Source organism: Malaclemys terrapin, chromosome 9 (genome assembly GCF_027887155.1).
Source record: "Malaclemys terrapin pileata isolate rMalTer1 chromosome 9, rMalTer1.hap1, whole genome shotgun sequence".
Taxonomy (NCBI): Eukaryota; Metazoa; Chordata; order Testudines; family Emydidae; genus Malaclemys; species Malaclemys terrapin.
This window is the reverse complement of record NC_071513.1, coordinates 22390737-22406703: the sequence shown is the minus strand read 5'-3', so window position 1 is coordinate 22406703 and position 15967 is coordinate 22390737. Positions and strand designations below refer to the sequence as shown.

Here is a 15967-nt window from a genome sequence, read left to right as displayed (position 1 = left end):
ATTGTTCTCTACAGGACACTGCAGAAACTTCTACCACCACTCTTCAGCCACTGAGACACTGAGACCTTGGCTATCAGGCCTCTCTCTTTTGTTTGATCAACAGATGTAAATTGAGAATTGGAATCACAGACACCATTGTGAAAATGATATTATTCCCTGTGGGATTTTGATATGTTTTGGGGTGTATCTATGACTAGATCATACAGAAAACCCTCCAAATATCCAGGATATAGACAGAGGAATAGACAAGGTAAATAATGTTGAGTGGTTGGTTTAAAAAAACCTGCCCAAAATAGAACAAAACAAACAAACAAACCTGTACAAATCTTAAACTAACAGCCAGTAAAAAAAAAGAAAAGAAAAGTGCCAACAGCACTTGGAAGGTGAAAACAGTTCTTTCCCATTCTAATTTATTCTTGACTAAATGAGTAAAACTCGCCTGTTAAAAAGAGCAATAGATTAGCCTGATAAATGACATAGACAAGAGAGGAAAACAGCGATGCTTTTAATTCCTGTGAGTATCTCCTGGCTTTGTCTCAGCCTGCTTTATATGCCTGGATTATGCTAACACTATTAATCTTTGTGTCTATGACTAAGTCGTGGCTTTTTACGTTAGTGACCTGATTTTGCACTAACATGCTCCTCCCAGCTTGGTGAAGCCCCTCATGTGATCCATTCTTCCTCCTAAATAAAGTTGAACATTTTGGCTGGGATCAGTGAGTGCTGCTGAGGTGGCTGGTGTGTGCAGCTATTCCAGCCTCGCAGGGTCTGCAGCACGACCAACCCGCATATCCAGCACTAGCTGCCTCTCCGTTTTAAAGAGCACGGCGGAGGAGAATGGTTAGTTAACACCGTGGCAGACTTCATGCTCGGGGCTGTTTTGCCAGCCCCACAGCCCCTGACAACCCTCCCTCTCCAAAGTAGCCCCTGGGGCTGAGAAAGATGTGGCCGGGCAAGGTAAGTGCTGCACGGTTCTGGTGAATCCAATTGTATTCTTTGTGCGGAGTGGCGGGTTCGGCCGGGGGTGTTTTTGTTTGTTTTTAAACAAATTCTAAACCCTTTATTTTCCTGTTGTGCAAGAGGGCAAGGCGGAGGGCACGTGTGGCCTTTTCCCGGGAAACCTGTCTAATGAGCTGATTTTGTGACCACCTGGGGCTTGAAGAAGGGGAAAGCGTGAGGCGATCAGAGCACTGAACAATGCATGCTCCAGATGTGCCTTTAGTCCGGAGGGGCAGGCGGCTGCATCGCAAAGAGAGCGGCTGGCAGGAAGTTGCAGTGTTGCATTTTGCTTTAGTCAGCTACCGCAAGCCGTCGCCTCTTTGCATAAAACCGGCTGGAGAGAAATTCAGCACCTGGACAGCTCCAGACCCGCACGGCACAGCCCTGCCCTGACTTGGGGAGACAAAACACTTCCGATGATGGCAAAGCTACAAGGCAACCTTGGCGGTTTGCTGCACTTTGAACGGTTTAGTGGACTCCTTTTATATATGACCCAACTCTATATAAACATACATGATGCATTCACACACATGTAACATGCAGTCCCTTTCCCCACACACATACACTATGCACCCTCCCCACACAGCCCCTTGCCCCCTCACAGATAACACGCACCCCTTCCCCCTTCCACACATACATGCCATGCACACACCCCTTCTTTACATACATATAACAGGCACCCTACCACTCCCACAAAGGTAATTGTACCCCCATCTCTTCCACACACATGCACTCATCAGGGACGCCCTTCCACACATGGAACATGCACCCTTCTTCCACACACACAGACAGACACACGTAACATGTAACCCACCCTTACACACATACCATACATTCTCTTCCGCACATACCTAGAACATGTAACCTTCCTTTCACACGCCTACACTCATACATGTAACACACACACTAATATATGTCATGCCCATTGGTCTGAAATGCAGTTCATATAACTTGTCAGTTCTCTGACTGTGCTCTTTTAAGTTAAAGGCAAAGCGAGCCCCCATTAGAATATCCAGAATGTCAAAGGAAAATCTGTCTCCCTCTCCTTCACTGCATTGTTCTTCAGCCTCAGCTCAGACAGAGCCCAGCTCCACTACACCTTAGTTCTTCTATCCCCAAAAGGAGATTACTTCTGTTTTAAAGTGTGGGTGGGGGAAACAGGAGGCTTGATGCTTTTCCTGCTCTATCACCCTTTATCGTTAGGGATCCAGACAACACCCAGCCCACGGATGGGAGTGGGGGGAAAGAGAAATAAATGTGATCTCCTTCCAGAAATCCACAGATACTCTGCATATGCATCCAAAATACCATCCCTCACTGCCCACCCGCTCCACTTCTTTCCTCCAGCTTGTTATTTTTCCTGCACATCTTGGAAGGTGCAATTCCCACAGCGCTGAATACATTACAGTATTACGCTGGGTCTATTCATCCAGAACAGGCACACTGGCTGGAATGTGAGAGCCTTGCTTTTCTAAATGAGTTAGATGAGCAATTGAATGTTCACAACATTATCTTCTGCTCTTTGGCAACTTCAAAAAATATTATCCCTGTATGAGTTTCAGTCTTGCCGTTTCGCTTTTTCATTGAAAATCCATGGAAACATCCCATCCATAATTATATTTATCACGAGCATGGTAAAGGAAAAAAGAGAAGGGGTCGGGGGAGAAGAGAGACTCAATCATTCATTTCCCTTTTACAACCAATCCATTAACTCTGAAACAGAACTTTCCTGCATCTGCAGAGAAAATCAGAAGTTAATGGAAAGGGAAATGAAGGTTTTGAGATTTTAATTTATTTTGTGAGGATTCTGCTTCCGGTTTAAAAAAAAAAATCAGTTCCAAGCAACTTTCAGGTTTTTAATCCATTCCTTGTTTTATGGGTTGACTAAAACAATCCGCTTGGATCTGGGCTGGTGAGCATTTGCTCTGACTCTGAGAGATGTAAGATGGAGCACTGGGGACAAGCTGATCTTTAAAAAAATTACCATACATTCACTGAGAGATTTTAAGCATTGGATATCCAGGTTCTGAGAGACATTAGGGTCTGTTTGGAATTCAGAATTGTGTTTTCACAGAATAATGTATCATAAAAATCTAGACCATTTATAGATCTCCTAGTATGCTTGATAATTACCCCTGATTTTGAAAGGTGAGAGAGGTGGGAATCAGTGTAGAGACAGGTATAGAAGGACAAGAATGTGGAACTAAAAGAAGAAAAAAGTTGTCCAAGAAGGACAAAAGGATGCGCCTGCTTGTGTGAGGGACATTTTGGATCTGATTATGTAAGACTGTTTTTCTGACAGGAAAAAACAAATTGTGGCTTATCCTCAAGAACCATCCTATGAGGGGAAATATATTGTATGTAGTTTTGAGACCAGAAATATCAAAACAATTTTAACAATGAAGCCTACTTCTAAGTGCATACATTAAAGGAACAGACCTGTTCAAATGCTCAGAGAATAACATTACAATACAACATGGTTCTCCATATACTGATTTCCTAACTTGTATTTTAAATAAATTGAATGTGGATAATGTGAAAGGAACAACACCCTATGACAGTGGCTAAAACTCTGCATTATAGCCCAGAAGGGCTGCTATAGGTAAGGGTTATTCAACACAACCATCATAATTATCTAATCCTACAGGTTCACAACTGCACTGTAAACTATTGGCAAACAAGTTTCTCAGAGCTTAAGACTATCAGCCACCCTTTCACCCCAACATACATACTGAAGTTAAAATAAGTGTTGCACATGTATAACTAGAAAAGCACTGATTTGGGGGGCATTAATTCATAAAAATATGCAGTGCGTGAAAGACAGTAATCATGCCTAAGAAGACATTAATGTGTATTAAGTCATAGCTGCACACAATTAACATGTTAGATCACCACAACTGAGAAGAAACCATTAAGGTCAATGAGATAAATATGAATTTCAAAAATAGGTGAAACACAAAACAATAAAATAGGTCTGTTGCCTCATCTTTCCTGTACTTTGAGATTTTCTAGTTTAAAATAAAAAAATTTAAAAAATCAAATATGAATCCTTAAGAGTTTTATATAAACCAGAAAAACTGAGGAAATTCAGTAATCCTTAACATGCTATATTTTGCCTAAACTGAGTAGCAAATATGGTGTATAAAAACACATATTAGAGACTTCTGCCATATATAGGCAAAAGAGGCCACATGCTGAATAGTGCTGCACTAAATCTAAATCATTGGGAATTGTGTGTGCTCAGCTTCTCAGAATTCAGCTCATTGAGCTAGCAAGAACATTAGAATTGGAATTCCAAAAGGATATTAGAATTGGAAAAGGTACAGAGAAGGGCAACAGAAATGATTATAGGTATGGAACAGCTTCAGTACTAGGAGAGATCAAAAAGGCTGGGTCTGTTCAGCTTAGAAAAGAGACAAGTAAGGGGCGATAAGACAGAGGTCTATAAAATCCTGAACAGTGTGGAGAAAGTGAATACAGAAGTGTTATGTATGCCATCATGAAACACAAGAACTAGGGGTCATCCAATGAAATCAATAGGTAGCAGATTTGAAACAAACAACAAGAAGTACTACTTCACACAATGTATAATCAACCTGTGAAACTCGTTGTCATGGAATGTTATGAAGGCCAAAAGTATAACTGGGTTCAAAAAATAATTAGATAAGTTCATGGAGGATAGGTCCATCTATGGCCATTTGCCAAGACAGTCAGGGATGCAACCCTATGCTCCGGGTGTTCCTAAACCTCCAGCTGCCAGAAGCTCAGATTGGATGACGGGGGATGCTTCAGTCTAAATTGCCTGTTCTGTTCATTCCCTCTGAAACATCTGGAATTGGCCATTGTCAAATACAGGCTACTAGGCTGGATGGACCATTGGCCATTTTTATGTTCTTAAGGACAGTGTCAGTTTCAGCTCTGAAGTGACTTGCTTTTGTCAATTTAAATCTGTCCCTAAAAGCTACCTGAAAATACTATAGTGTTTTCTTGGAGAAATTGGTCTCATTAGAGTTGGTGTCTATAGGAACAGGACTGGGTCTTCTGTTGAGTTCATGAATCTCACACCAATGCTGAAAAGAGTATTATGAGTAACACTAAAGGCTGCAGCCTTGCTTTGCAGTGGAGAAGGCAACAACACAGAGAAAGAAATAGGAAATAAACACTATCCCTCCACAAAACGTAACTATTAAAACAGCTAGAAAAGCAAAGTCATATTTCAGAATACAGTTTAATGAAGCTAAACAGGAGTCACCAGACTGAAAACTGTTAGAAGCTGAGTTGTCTCTCTCATTAAGATAAAAATAGAGTAAAGTATGCTAAGAGATTAGGGCTGGAATTTTATAGATTTAATTAAAGAACTAATTGACTTGCTTAAATCTTCATCTAAGTGTCCTGTTATATCACAGGACATAATAGCAAAGGGTTCTTTTTAATGCAAAATGTTATTTTTGGGAGGGGTGTGTGCATAAATGTAAGTCTGGTGTAGCACAGGTTGTGGCTTTACTTTGGGACACAAGGTTGGGAAGGTTAAAATAAAAGTAGGTTGTATTTCTGGACTTCTCAACTAAACTGATCAGGTGCTGATTCCTACACTTAGTGACATCACAAGCATGCCTTGATGAGGCTTCTGCTCTGTCATATCCCCAAGTTTACTTTTAAGTCCTTATCTTAAAAGGCATCCAGCACCTTCTGTGATGTATGAACCACTGTCAGCTCCCCATGACGTTAGCAGGAGTTCAGGTTCCTCAGCTCTTCACAGGTTCAGGAACAGAGGGCCAGTTTTACAAAGGTATTTAGGTGCCTAAAGATGGAGGCAGGCACCTAGTGGGATTTTCAGAAGTGCCTAGGCACTGTAAGTGCTTTTGAAAATACCACTGAAGTGCCTATCTGCATTGTAGGATGCCTAAATACCTTTAAAAATATGGCCGTTGGTCCTGTGCCGGAGACTATGAAAAATCCCTTGCACAACCAAAATTCAGTTGCCAGCCAGAAACCTCATACTATTTGCTTCGTGAAGTCTTTCCCTGTCCCTTATTTGTTCTCACTCTGGTTTTCATCTGCTGTTTTGCATAGGAGTATATTACTCATTGTCTTGCCACACAGGTTCTGAAGGAAGAGAGGCAATATTTACATATCTGGCTTACACCATGATGGATATATTTACTACAAATATCCCTCCATCAAACAGATGTAAAAACAGAAAAACCAGGAACACTATTCCGTAATACAATAAAACACAATATACCATTCAAAAGGCAGCATGAAAATCTACAAGATATCTGAAGGAAGAATGACACCCTATAACTAGATATACAAAAATCCCCAAACATATATTTAAGATGCTACAACTGCTAGAGGTAATACTATTTTATTTAAAAATGGAGGATGTGTATGTTACAACTCAGGGGCCAGACATCTTGCTTGTACTGAAACCAATGTGAATTTTGCCTCTGATTTCACTGGAGTAGAATTATAGCCCACCCTAATAGCCTTAGAGAAGATCTTTTGGCCACTAGTGGACGACACCACTTCTCACATTTGTTGGTGATTTATAAGACCCTCTAATCCATTCCTATTCAGCTGATACAATCTGAAATTCAGACAAGCAAGATCTGGATCAATTACAAAAATGCACAGTATATATTCATAGACTCATTAACATTTCTCATACCTAACCTGAAAATTCTGGGCCCAATCCTTCCAGTGGAGGTAAAGGTCATCAGCACCTCACAATATTCAGCCCTTCCTAATTTAACTGCAATAAAGATTGGCAAAACATAGTTATACAAAAAGGAAATTGGAAAAAAACATGAGGAAAGCTCTGTCTCCGATCCAGTGTTTAGTTTTAAAGGATTCTGCAAATGAGTCAAATGCGAATTGTTAGTTTATTATTAAAAAGCACAGTGATAAATAGAGTAGGCCGTATTCTGCTCTCACATACAGGGCAGGCAACTTCCTATATGAAGTCACAAAGCTGTTGATTAACATTAAACAAAGTTATCTTTGTCTGAGGCACTCTTTTATTTGGGGGGAGGGCAAAGAAGGGGAGGACCAAGAATGCTTTTCATGCAAATGATAATCAAACATTCCATTTTTCCTCTATCTCCCAAAACTGCAAGAAAATTCAAAATCCACCTGCTGACTCCCTATTGGAGAATTCCATTTAGAAGTACAGAGAACACACTTCAGGAATGTATATTTGTTCAATCAAATACAATTATTAGAGGCCAACACACAAGAAAAGATAATCCCTGCACTAAGGATCTTACAATCCAATTCTGCTTCCCTAACTCAAATTGAGTAGTATGGTAGCTCAGAATAAGAAGATGCTACTCAACATGAGCAAGGGCGACAGAACCTGACTCTAAACTGTGATACATACTGTATCACTAGCATATCTTTTGTTTCTGATCAACAATCTGAGCCACCTTATACATCCTTAGTGCGAGACATATTGTCACCTTAAAATTAACGGGTTTTATTCACTCCGTTGTAATGTGCTCAATATACTCGTTAAACGTTATTGGAATTTAGGTGTACACATTATTGGGGTATTAGATCTCTAAGAAAGTGAACTCCAACAATGCTTAAGCAAGAGACACCAAAGACATTTCACTTTCGCTTTCATGATACATGAAAACAACCAAACAACATAGGAAATAATTTGTTGCCCAATATTCAGAATGAACCAAATACATTTGCATTTTTATTGCTAAGGGTCAACTTCAAGGAGGGACATTCTTGTTTTGTGTGAGCTTTTACTGTGAAATACGTTTAGCTTTTAATATATGTTCCACATTAAAGATTCTTTTGTCATTCAAAAGATGCAATGATAACTAGTAAAAAAAACCCTTTGAAAACCATTTAATTTAGAAACAAATCTGCCTTTGTCTTTTTTTCCCATTTACACTGTAATTAACTACCGGTCCTTGCTTGAAAACTCTCACTGATTTCAATGGAGCCAGAATTTCACCCTGAGTCTTTAAATTCTAAAAAGTTCAGGTGGTGGAAAATCAGCAGGGGCAGGCAAATTCTCCACTTGGAAGTGTTTTTTCCCTCTACTCTGGCACAAGTTTAGCAGTGTATATGATAAATACAGCAGAACTCTCCTACATATTAAGGGCCCAGGGCTGTTTCTGGTCCTAAATGACTGTGCGAATGAAATTAGGTATTAAAAAAGGGCATAGATCCTACTGAATAGTTTTTAAATGGGAAGTTTCCCCATGAGAGGCTGTTGACTTTTAAATTTCAATGGGAGGAGCAGTTGAGCTGTTTCTGGTCCTAAATGACTGTGCGAATGAAATTAGGTATTAAAAAAGGGCATAGATCCTACTGAATAGTTTTTAAATGGGAAGTTTCCCCATGAGAGGCTGTTGACTTTTAAATTTCAATGGGAGGAGCAGTTGACCTTACACTCACAGTTTGATATGTAAAAAGAACGAGGAGTACTTGTGGCCCTTTAGAGACTAACAAATTTATTTGGGCGAAAGCTTATGCCAAAATAAATTTGTTAGTCTCTAAGGGTATGTTTTCACTACCAGCCGGATCGGCGGGAAACGATCGATCCAGCGGGGATCGATTTATCGTGTCTAGTCTAGATGTGATAAATCGATCCCCGAGTGCTCTCGGGTCGACTCCTGTACTCCAGCTTGGCGAGAGGCGCAGGCAGAGTTAATGGGGGAGCGGCAGCAGTCAACTCACTGTAGTGAAGACACCGCAGTAAGTAGATCTAAGTATGTTGACTTCAGCTACGTTATTCACGTAGCTGAAGTTGCGTAACTTAGATCGATTCCCCCCCCCCCCAAGTGTAGACCACGGTTAAGATGCCACAAGTACGCCTCATTCTTTTTGCTGATACAGACTAACACGGCTACCACTCTGAAATTTGATGTGTGTACTATTTTGTGTGTGGCTAATATGATGATTTAAAGGCAATCCTAAAGGCCCTGGGCTAAATTTAAACATAGCACTAAGGGCCCCATCCTGTCAGCAGAGGTTTCAGGAGCAAAAATATCAGTTACTTCAATAGAAGCAGATGCTAGGATTTCTTTCTTCTCTTATACATTCACTATGCAGAAAATGTATTCATCTTCCAAGGTTCTGCAACAATTTTCGCAAAATACTGCAGGTGGTTGGAAATTTTAACTGCTACCCTTCTGCTCAAAAGAACAGATCATATGAACACAGATTAATTGCTAAGTGGAGATTGGGATCTTTGAAGGTCATTACTTTTAAAGTACTCTGTTTTACTTAAACGACTGATGAGAATTACAGATTAACAACACAGTATAGTTTGCACTTTTAAAATGCAGACTGAATAAGAAAAAGGATGAAATTGCCTCAGTTGGAAGATCTTTTCAGGTTCTTTTTTATTTAAAAAAGGATTAAACACTTGTATGAAAAATAATAATAATATGTGCCGTACCATGAGCTAAAATGAAAGTCCAGAGCTACTAATACTCATGTTTTGAACATAAACTGATTGTAAAATACATCCTGGGACAATTCTGATTTTTCATATGTTGTTCCAGTGTCTGTGGGGATCCCTGAAATACCTTGTGCTTTAATTTCATCAGTCAAAAGATTCATAGGGACATAGGAATTACCAGACTGGATCAGATCTATGGTCCATCTAGTCCAGTCTCTGACCATGTCCAGCACCACATGTTTCAGAAGAAGGTACAAAAAACCTCGCAGTATTCGCACTGGGATAATCAGTTATTTTATGAAGGTCTCATCCTGCTCTCTTACAGTTTGAGATTGGCTTAAACCTTGAAACATGACATTTTATGTCCCTTCCAACATTCTTTTTTAGCATTAACTTTTCATAACTCTGGATATTCTTGTTATCCATAAAAGTGTCCAATCCTTTTTTGAATCTTGCTACATTCTTGGTCTTGCTGTGGCTATGAGTTCCGCAGTCTAATTAAACATTGTGTGAAAAGGTATTTCCTGCAGGTTTTTATAATTACTAGGTGTTTGTTCCAGAGGTAGTTGTACTGCTATACATTTTTTTAACATGTCTAACTCTTCATCTAAGGAGTATTGGTTTTGCTTCAACCAGTATTCAGGGTCAATTCTTGTCATAACATGTCAGATGACAACGCTGCAGTGTGTGTCTGATGAGTAGAAGATTCAGTCTAGGCAGTACAAAAGCTCTGCTCCGGCTAGGAAAGAGGGGGTATCCTGTGGTTCCTTTGTCTCTCACTTCCCTCCTCTCTATGGTTGCCAGAAGCATGAACGGGAGGGCAGCAATGGATAGAGACATGCAGGAGGAAGAGGCAAAGAAAAGCTTTTCTTTGAGCTACTCCACTGCTGCAGGCGGAGCAGATTACTATTTATCACTGTAGTGCCTAGAGGCCTTGACTGATATTGGGGCCCCACTCTGCAAAGCATGCATAAACATATAGTAAAATATATTCCCTGCCCCAACAAGCTTACAAATTGAATAGACAAGACAGACAAAAGAAGCATTAACATCCCCATTCTACGGATGGGGAACTAAGGCACCTGTTGTTTTCTTATACGTGATTTGCCCAAAATCACAGAGGGAAACTGTGTCAGAGCTAGGAACTGTATGCTGAGACCTCCTGATTCTGATTGTCAAGCCAGTTGCCTTACAGATAAACAGATTCTAAGTTCAGAAAGGACTATTATCATCATCTAGTCTGACCTCATCCATAACATAGGCCGTAGAACTATCCCTTAACCACAAGACCATTGTTGCTTTTCAACCAAAGAAAGGAGCAAAAATTCAGAGCTCTAGTTTACAGTCCTAAAATATCTTGACATAAAAGCACCCCAATTTTGATTTTGAAAACATGGCCACCTTCACTGATTGTCAAATGGAGCCGGGAAGAATCCCCACTCATCTTCGCATTATAGTATTGTATACCTGGCTGGGTGTCTTATGAAGATTTTACATCTTTTTCTGATGTATCTGGTAAAAGCCAGTTAGAGAAAGGATACTACGTTAGATGGATGTTTGGTTGGGTAAGATATGACAAGACCTACTTTTTCAGAGACACTGAGCATACTCCATGCCCATGGACTTCAGAGTGGGTGGTGGGCTTTCAGTGACACTGAAAATCAGACAGGCAGTTCCTAATGGTCTTAAATCCCTTCATCCCAGTTTCCTGCCTTAGGCTGCTTGACAACGGTGCTGTTTGTGGAGTTGGATAGCATTATAATAACCGTGTTGCTCAAAACCTCCTGAGATATCCTTTTTGAACAGTGCAAACAGTAGACTTACTCATTAAAGAAGCTGGGTGTTCTCCACCTATAGTTTTCTTATAACTATACTTGTTCTTTACCAACAAGTTTTTTGTTGTCCTAAGCTAAACTAAATGCTGGCTTTTAAACTTTCTTTAAAATAGACATTTATTTTTCACTTTGTGAACATATTGTTTCTAACTGGCAAGAACAGCTCATTTACATCTTCTAACATCAACAGAATGCTAATCTATAGTAAACAGTCTTTATTACAGTCAAGAATGGCTTAGAAGTGCTGTTAATTAGTAAAACAGACCCTCAGTTCTCTGCTAGCCTGAGTGGGATGAGCCACAGCTTTTCATAAGTAGGATCAGTTACAATTGCATCCTGTTATATGGCGAATCTTAGAACAAATGCTTGTGATGCAACATCGCCAAGACCTAATTTTGGCCTTGAAGCATTTGGAAGTCGGGTGGAGGGGGTTTGGAGCAATCTGTTATTTCAAATAAATAGCTCTAAAAATGTTCATCACTCTCCTTCCCAAAAGAAAATGTTATGGGGCCAAATCCTGCTATCCTGACTGGAGGGAGAAATAAATTACTTCAATGGCAGTTCTGCCAGAGTCAGGACGGCAGAGTATGGTCCCTCCTGACTTTAAACTGAACTTCAGAATGACACCTGAAGCACAATGAGGTTCTGATCCTGCAAACCCTTCCTCACACCAGTTGTCTTCACTAGACTAACCCCTTTTGACTTCAGTGGAACTGCTCGCATGATTAAATTTTTGCAGGATTGGGCTCTATGTCGATATTCATGGCAAACAGTAATAAAACAATTCTTGTGGTTTTAAGCTATATCACAAGTATACAAAATCAAGTCTTTAAAATTCTAGCTTTTAGCTCATGTGACAGCTGATGAAAGCAAAACTCTTGCCTAACCCTATGTTATTCTTAACCTAGGTAATTTTTCCAGACCCCGGCTTTGCAATCAGTGATGACATCTCTGAATTTCCAGTTTAAAAAGGACAAAAAATAAAATCTCTTCCAGACAAGGTGAATGTGAGAACAAATATTAAAGAAGAGGAAAAAAAATCCGTTCATTAGAATGAAAGATTTTTTTCTGTAACTGATTTTGTTAGAAACTATGATGTTAGAAAAACCAAGTCTGCCTCTCAGCAAAAAATCTGCCTTTGATTTTATTCTCTTTGGGGAATACTTCAGGGGAAAGAAAACACTCACTGTGAAGCAAATTCATAAGATGTAAACTATGCTCATTGTAGCACTTATTTTTCCTTTAAGCCTGAGGAGGAGCCCTGCCACCAGAATGTTACAGGAAAATTGATTTGATTTTCTCTAATTATCCATTCAAGAAAACAAAGATTCAAAAACTGGCAGTGAGATCAGCAGCTTTTTCTTCTGACAGAGACGGTGACAGTGAGCACCAGTTTCTGACTTATACACCGTGTGGATATAGATGACGTGCATTGTTAACTTTCTGACACATCCTCTTCCTTATAAACTGCATGGCTTCATAAACAAACAATACTTCTGAGCCCCATCTATGCCTTGAGAAGCCGAGAAAAAAAATTCTTATGGACAACATCGGCTACATGGGAATCCTTGTTCATGTTTCTTCAGAAATTTTGAGTGAGTGAGAGCAACTACTGAATCCCAATGAGGCCCAAGTTCAATGAAACTCCTGTACCTGCACTTTTGGCTTTGACGGAATATGAAAACTTTGCTAAGCTGAATGCAACAGGAGACACTGAAACTAAACAGTTAGAAGGGTCCCTCTCATCCACGGTTGCACTAATAATAGTGCTGATCATTATTTTCTCTTTGATAATGACATCCTTAGTGACCTACTGTTTCCACAAGTGGCAACTGAGGGGTAAAAAACTGCAGAAAGCGCAGGAGGAATATCAGCGAGACCATGAAAAGAGCATGTTCCAAAGCATGTCAGGACTTGTTTCATAAAAGAAATCAATCCAACATGAAATATTCCTGCATTACCTGAACGTGAAAAATAACTAACTATTGGAAGCTACATATTGAAATGTCCACCTAAATATATCCTGGTTTAACCTAATTTGTAAGAATTTTTAATAGTTTGGAAATTTCCAACGGCTTCCTTATAAGTCAAAAATATTCAGTTGTCTCATTTGTGAAAAGTAAAATAAATGCAACCATGTATTTTAATCCGCATTTTATTTACAAAAAAAACAGTTGGTCAAACCCTGCTGTCCTTACTCTATCAAAATTCCCATGGAAGTCAAAGGGCCAGAGTCTCAGCTCGTTCCAATCAGCATAGCTGATAGGAGTTGATCATTAGCAGATGATCTGGCTCGAAATTTGATAAACTAATGAAAGCTTTAGCTGAGTAAGGTCCACAGGATTTTCCCAATTACCACCCAACCCTGAAAGCCTTCTGGGGCAGAACTCCCAAAGACTTCAAGAAGAGTTCCATGCACAGATTGAGCCCTAAGTTTGCTAGCAGACTGTATGTTGATAATAATTCCATTTATTTTGTTTAGGGTCCATGGGAATTGAGGGCACTCAACACCTCACATGATGGTCCCAGACTTATTAAGGAGCATGCAAGCTGAACACACTTTTTCAAAGCTTGCCATTATTTTTAACCAGGCTTACAATGGCGTGTTTCTATTTTTGTAGCCTGTAATGTTATGTCATGCAAAAGATGCCGACTCTATTGTGGGTAACATATGTAAGTAATATTTTCTAACAAAGTGTTGGATGTAACATCAGTATAAGTAGCTGTTTTAAAATGTAGAAAATATGTAAAAAATGCAAACAAAAACCCTGCTCAAGTATATAGCTTGCTTGCAATTACCATTAGCTGGTGCTGTATGTATCTTTAAACAAGCTATAATACTGTGATAATGCTGTACACTTGCTTCTGTAGGCAAAAAAGTTCAATTTAAAAACTGGCAAGAAGATTAAAGATGTAAATGTTCTTAACAGTGCTAACAACAAAAATATGGATTTTCATAGGATATTCTAAAGGCAGACTCTGTTACATGCTATGGATCTATTTTACAGTGTATTTATGGATCATACACACTATTCATTGTGAGACCAAACAGTACTATTTTATTAATAAATAAATAAATAAGCAAGCAAGCAGTGAATGCCCATGTCCAGAAGGTGGATAATGCTTTCATAGGGCCCCCTGATCTATTTTATTAGCAACTTGAAAGGCATGTTCTGAAAAGAACAAGGTACCCGCTACCTTATTTGGGGAAAGGGCAAAGTGGCATTCCCCCCACCACCCCTCATAACTCATCAATCCCATTTTCATGTCTGTGTAGGTAAAGACCTATAGTATATATCAACTACGTGAGAGAAAGGGACAGTACACTGGGGAAGACAAAAATGCAAACCTAATCCACACATCATTGATATATACATTTGTGAAAATTAAAAACCGAAACATTTTAAATTTTGAACCAAGTGCCACTTACTATAACATCTATCCTGTATGCAGCACCAATTTGCGCATGTTTGTGTGTCCAGCTACATTTTTATTCAGTGGAGACAATAAAAGGTCATTTCTTTGTCATACCAGATAATATTTAAGTTGTAACTTGAAGACACGGGGCACATATTAGAACAACTTTCACACTCGATACCAGGGTATATATTCTGGGTTAACTGCACTGAAATCAGTAGAGTTAGTCCAGATTTGCAGCGGCGTAGAAACCGGGCACTATGTCCATACGATGATTCATCCCCACAGGAGGGCACTATTCTTTAAAGCAGTAAACCTTTCACTTCATTGCCACCAGTTCAACGCTCCTGACAAACTTTCTATTTGAATGAATGGGATCGGACTGGCTTCATCGGCTCTGATGACATTGGCTACAGTGAAAGGTGTCTCAAGGAAGGAAAGGTGAATTTGTATAATCTTGGCCCCAATGAAGCTTTGTAGATTGTTGATCAGGAATGAGTTTCTGACAAGGCAGGGGGCACTAGAGAGCTTGTGGCACTTCTAAACTTCTCTCCCAGTGAGTGTGGCCTGCACACAATGAAGAAATTTAAAACTGCTATGAGGCTTACTGGTGAAGAAACTAGCCAAGCAGCAGAGAGCACAAGGGATCGGAAATGAGATATACAGTTTTTCACCTCTGCCCTTGTTTAAATCCAGTCCAGGTCAGTAGCAATCGAACATCATTATCATCTTAAGGCATTGCAGTGGCCTATGGGGAATGAAATGGATATTTTGGCCTATTTTCTAGTGGCAAGCATCCATATCATAGAGTCCCCTCCTATAACTGGTGCTCAGAAAAGAGGCTAAGGAATGAATGGTCTTGGAGTTAACTTCATCCCCCTCAGAGTTGACCTCTTCAGGGAGAGGTGGGACAGTTCAGAGGAAGATTGCACTGCCATAGTAGCCAATGCTGTATCAGTCTGGTGCTAGCTTCAGGATAATAATCTTTCAGGTTGTCAATTCAGCAACATTCATGGTCAGGTTAGCAAGAAATAAAGTGCAGCCTCACAAAAACCATTACTAATGAATATGTAAAATAAATCAGTGTATGTAACAAAAACAAATTACTTCTGCATTTGCAAGATGTTCATAGCAATAAACTCTAATACTTCACAAATCATTCAGAGGATTAAAAAAGGGTAAGAGTGTGCAGTATGAAAACCAAAAAAGAAAAACTCTAAATGACACTTAACAATGGATGGACTAATTTGTTTCAGTGCCACATCTGCTTCTTGTATGACTCACCCCG

General features: G+C 39.6%; 1 long non-coding RNA gene across 1 annotated transcript; it reads left to right on the top strand.

The window, feature by feature from the left end:
* The first annotated feature begins 713 nt into the window (after positions 1 to 713).
* On the top strand, positions 714 to 14359 carry LOC128843575 (uncharacterized). Its single transcript, XR_008446302.1, has 2 exons — positions 714 to 957; positions 12171 to 14359. It is a non-coding gene; the product is annotated as an uncharacterized LOC128843575 (long non-coding RNA).
* The last annotated feature ends 1608 nt before the right edge of the window (positions 14360 to 15967 follow it).